This window comes from Tamandua tetradactyla, unplaced genomic scaffold, assembly GCF_023851605.1.
Source record: "Tamandua tetradactyla isolate mTamTet1 unplaced genomic scaffold, mTamTet1.pri scaffold_193_ctg1, whole genome shotgun sequence".
Lineage (NCBI taxonomy): Eukaryota > Metazoa > Chordata > Mammalia > Pilosa > Myrmecophagidae > Tamandua > Tamandua tetradactyla.
The window spans coordinates 59,940-65,699 of record NW_027518306.1 but is presented as its reverse complement, the minus strand read 5'-3'; the positions used below and the strand labels follow the sequence as shown (position 1 = coordinate 65,699).

Genomic DNA, 5,760 nt, shown 5'->3' with positions numbered 1-5,760 from the left:
CTCTTTTAAATATCTGTTGTGGTTTGTTCTGTCATAGGCCAAAATTTCCCTCATGGACCAGTGAAACCTAGAAAATAATTTATTTGCTTCCAATACCCTTAGGTGGTACAGACATAGAATAAATACTATGATTTCATTAGGGCAAAACTGAAAGGAAAACAGGGGCACATGTCCCAAGTAATTCTGAAAGTTAACAGGACAAGCTCCATTAGATTGCAAGAACTGAGACTCATCTGTGGATCAGTGTATTGCCCTTTGAGTATGAACATCAGCACCATGTTTTTCAAGCACTGATGCAGCAGCTGTGCTCTCCCAGAACAGCGGAGTACAGTCCCCACCTTTCCCTTACAACTGAATGGCTGAAACACTCTCTCTCTGAACGCAGGGATACAGGCCTCATCATATCAAAGCATTGGGGTGGCAGCATTCTTGGTGAATATTGAGACTTAACACACAGCCCCTCCAAGTGCCAGGAAAGATGGTCTGTTCCCTTTAAGCACAGAGTTGGGGTTTCAATTTATCCCTGCTCTGTTCCATTCATCCAGTTTGGTATTTCTTTTTTTATCCCAGATATTCAAAATTCTCAGTAGTGTATGCAGTTCAAGGTGGTTCAAAACATCAGATAAAAGTAGTTACTACACCTCCTACTTCCATTGAAATGCCTGGGTGGATTCATGTCCAGCCACACCCTCTCTAGAATAGGATTGTTCAATTAAACTCACATAATACCCATTTCTATGGGAGTCACTTCTTGAAAGCTCAAAAATGTCCCTGACATAGGCCCATTATGGTCTTAGTCTCAGAACACATTTTCTGTATAGGATTAGTATTTTCAGAATCAACAATTCCTCCTTTTTTTTCTTCTATAGATTAATTTCAGCTTTTCTCTTTCCTCTAAACATTTTACTATGGACTGCAAGGAGAAACCAGGCTGCACTTTCCATAATTAGCTTGGAAATCTCTTCAGCTCAATACCCAAGTTCATTTTTACAAATTAAACTTTCAATCCTACATTGGGCCATAATCTCACAAATTGTCATCTACTTTATAACAAAGATCACTTTCCCTCCAGTTTCCAATAACTCATTCATTATTTCTTTATAAGGTCTCATCGGTGGTACCATAATGTGTATATTTTCTCCGAAAGTTTCTGAAAAGTAATTGTATTAGTTAGGGTTCTCTAGATAAACAGAATCAACAGGGAACACTTGCAAATATAAAATTAATAAAAGTGTCTCACGTGACCGCAGGAACGCAGAGTCCAAATCCACAGGGCAGGCTGTGAACCTGACAACTCCGATGGAGGGTCTGGATGAACTCTGCAGGAGAGGCTCACCAGCTGAAGCAGGAATGGGGCTTGTCTCCTCTGAGACCTCCTTAAAAGGCTTCTGGTGATAAGATTTAGCATCACTAATTGTAGAAGACACTCCCCTTTGGCTGATTACAAATGGAATCAGCTGTGGATGCAGCTGATGTGATCATGACCTAATCCTAGGAAATGTCCTCATCACAACAGACAGGCCAGCACTTGCCCAATCAGCTAAACAGCTACCACAACTTGGCCGAGTTGACACATGTCCCTAACCATGACAGTAATCTAAGTTTTTTTCTTTCAAGCACCAAATAATGCTTCCATTCTTTACCCATTTCCAAATTTTAAAACCATTTCTACATTTCTATTACATTGGTAATAGACTCACCTCATTTTCCAATGCAGAAAAATATCTTAGTTTCCTGTCTTGTATGGCAAATACAACATAATAGATTAGCTTAACAAACGGGTATTTTTGGCTCATGGATACACAGGCTAGAAGATATGCTTTCTCACAAAGTCAGAAGCATTCTATTTGACTAGAATTCCTTGGAATTATTGGGATTCCTGTCACATGGCATTGTCCTCTCCTATCTGTTTCAATTTCTGTTGATTTCCGGCTTTTTGTCTCTACCACTTGCCTCTCTCTCTTCATAAAGCCTCCATTATTAGTATTGTCTCAACCCCATTCACTTGGATCACACCTTAACTACAAATAAAATCTTTCAAATCTTCAGACCCTAGTGAATGGATTAAAATTAAGAATACACAACCCTTTCCCCACCACAGTACATTATTTACCCTACCACAAATGTGATATGTGATATTTTTCTAGCTAAGACTTGGGATGAGTTTACTGTTTGTTGCATCTGTAAGTTATTAGAGGCTAGTATTTCCTCTAGGAAATGTCCTCAGCCTGGGTGACTATTTTCTTTGCATTTTCCTAGCAACTTATTAAATAAGGTTGCAACCCTACAATTTTTTGTGCTGTAATCTTCTATTATAAGAGGAGCTCTATTGATATCTTGAGAAATCTAGCAGCATGGGTACCATTCTATAATCCTGAGTTGACCTTAATCTTTTTATTAACTTTTTTCCTTGGGCTGTGACATTCAAAATATATTTCAGTTTCATCCTCTGACCCAGATGAAATTTTGGGGTGGTTTACTGCATTTCCACACACTGGAGCCCATACAAAGGTATAAGAAGAGTTGCGCAGTCAGTGAAGTCTGCAGGGTTCCAGCAGTGACAATTCTTGACACAAATCAATCCCTGTCTTTGGTAATTGGCTCTGCCTCTCTATCTCCCTCTATCTGTGTCCATATTTACTTGCCTTATAATGATGACAATCATAATTCCCACTGTTCAGATTTTGGCCTCATCATTACTGATGATTTCTTCAAAGATCCTTTTTTTTAAACAGGATCATCTTCAAGAGACTGGGGGTTGGAACTTAACCATATCTTTTTGATGAAAAAAAATCAATCCATCACAGGTATCAAACTTAAAATCATGGATGTATTTGCACTTAGCACTTAATCTTTATTAATTACCTCTTTAGAAATAGTGAAGCTATTATTATATAAGCCTAGGTGAACTTCATGGCCGTAGATTTCTGGCTAATAATAGGTGTGGATGAAACAGAGCAGTGGGGAGGATGGCAAAAGTTTGGAAGTCTCTCCTGCTTGACAACTGAATACCTCCCTTTTAAAAGAAATGTGATAACCATGATTTGCCAAATCATTAAAAAAAAATCCCAGGGAAGTGAACTAATCATCCTAACTTATATAAATGCCCACTTCCAGATAAGTAACTGTGGCTGAACAGATGTAGTAAATGGTCAGCTGGTCCTATATAACATATTTATAGGTTTCCCTATAAAATGTTTAATATTACTTTTAGCTGTGCTGCAAAATGATGGTTGATAATATCAAATGAATTAACTACTCACAAAATAGCTTTATCATCTTGCTTATTATCATTTGAGTTTTCATTCAGAAATACTAGGGATACTCTAACATGTTGTACATTTATCTTCAAAATAGCACCAAAACTCTATGTATAAAGGGAAATTATCCAGAGAGATTCTTCATCTTCCTTTGATGCCAGGGATACACATCACCAATGAACTAAGGAAGGCAAATAAAACATGAAGTTCTCTGCTACAGAGATTTAGTTCAATTTACATTCTATCTGCCCTGTCCTCAGAGAAAATGTCCCTCTTTCTCTTCTCTTCCTTTAGGTAGGTCAAGTGCATTTATTTCATTGCCCTTTGTTTTAATGAGCTATCAAGTCTGGTTGATTTAGACTACGTTTTACAGAAAACTTAGGTTTTGGTTTAAATAAATCTCTTTTCCTTTGGTCATATACAGCAAGTTAAGCTGCCATCTTATTTAAAATAGCAAACAATATACATGTGCATACAGCATATGTACAGCACATGATTTATATGTAAAAAGAAAGCCCCTTGATCTATTGTATTTTGAAAAATTCATAATCATTGATATTTGTAACCATTGTTAAAATGTGTTTATGTAACAGACACATTATGTTAAGGTCTCTGAGCCTTTTAATACCAAATGATTGATCTATCTATCTAGATATATTTACATATATAGGTATTTAATATAATATTTATATTTTAATGAATGTGGGGAGGGAAACATCTATACCAAATCTATACCAATCCTAAGAACTGAGTTATGTTACAGAATGTAATCTTTGACTGCTATGAGATACAGAGGTAAGTTCAGGGCTGAGCTACATTTAAGGTCCCTGTGAGTGTACAATATTAAACTAGTTTAACTTTCATTGAGCACTACTCATGTGCTAGGCACAGTTATAAATGCTTTATGTATATAATTAATCCTCAGACCTCCAATTGTCCCTCCTGGTAAGGCACTATGAATAAAATCTGTATTTTTCAAATTTAGAAGTTTGCTAATTTCACCAAAATAGGAAAAGTAGTGCAGCCAAAAGTTAATCATATATATATTCCACTACAGTGACTATGTACTTGGCCATATTTTGGAGCCACACCACATTTAATACCTCATTAAAAATATGAGTTTGGAACTTTTGTACTCTAACAACATTTTAAAGGCAGTGTTAAAATACAAGTATGACCAGAATTAGCAGTTGGGAAGTGCTTGCACACATCCTAAGTTAATCGCGGTTGTTACGTAAGATATACAGGTTATCTAGCAAAACAAAACTATCAGAAGTTTAATTAACTCTCTAACACATGATACTACAGAATGCATGCTTCAAAAATAAAGAGGCAAATAGATACATTATTATAACTTTATTTCCTTTACCCAATAGGTGGCTTACATTTAAACTATGACAAATCAAACAATGATGATGGAATTCTTGCTCACAAGATTTACTGAGAATTGGATGCTACTGAGGCTACTAGCTGTGTTCTTCTTACTGATCTACTTAGTGACAATATTGGAGATTGGAAAATTTTCTAATCATCCTCCTCGCAGCTCTTAACAGACACCTGCACACCCCAGTTTACTTTTATCTCAGGCATTTTTCCTTCTTAGATTTGTGTCTCATTTCTGCCACAATCCTCAAGTCAATCCTCAACTCCCTCAACTTCACTGACTTTTCTTGGGGTATGTGTTGGCAGCTCTTCCTGGCAGTACTCTTGGTGGGGTCTGAGATTGGAATACTCAAGATGTTGTCCTGTGACTGCTACATTGCAATCTGCCACCCTCTGTCATGACCAAAGTGGTTTGTGTCTATGATGGCAGTGTCTCTGTTCAGTAGTGGGGTCTTGGGACTTTTTTACTTAGATGGAACATTCTCTCAATTTTTGTGACTCCAGTAAGATACATCAGTTCTTCCATGATGTTCCCACTTTACTAAAGCCCATTTGCTCTGAATAACATGCCACTATCAACATCAGTGTGGCCATTGTTATCTGTTATGAATTTTCATGTTTAGTTTGCATTGCAATCTATTTGCATATTTTTTCCATTTTGCTAAAATATCCCATTTAGACAGAGCTGCCTGCTTCACCTCACTCTTCTGAGTGCATTCCTTCTAAGTGCTGGTGTTGCTTCTATAATGCCAGCCTCCAATGCACCTTCTTCTCTCAACTCTTTGTTGTCTATGTTCTATACTGTGGCACTCACAACCTTAACTACTGCTACCTACCGAGAAAAAAAGGTATTAAATCAGCTCTAGATAAAGTCCTATGGAATGTTAGAAAAAGTGAAGTAATGAACATATGACTAAAGATGAACCAAAATTTCTTTAAATTTTTTCTACCAGAAAGTAGCTGCTTGAAATTATTTCTATTTAGATATCATATATCATAGCTCTTTGCTAGTTAAGTCCTTTCCTACATTGCTTCACTTTACATTATTTTTTTTAAAAGTCTAAAGCTTTTCTCTTATTTATCTATATATACTTTTAAATTTTAATTCTTGTTCTGA

At 36.5% G+C, this 5,760-nt stretch overlaps 1 pseudogene; it reads left to right on the top strand.

Annotated features, from left to right (window-relative positions):
* The first annotated feature begins 4,654 nt into the window (after positions 1-4,654).
* LOC143673208 (olfactory receptor 14K1-like) lies at positions 4,655-5,509 on the top strand (annotated as a pseudogene).
* The last annotated feature ends 251 nt before the right edge of the window (positions 5,510-5,760 follow it).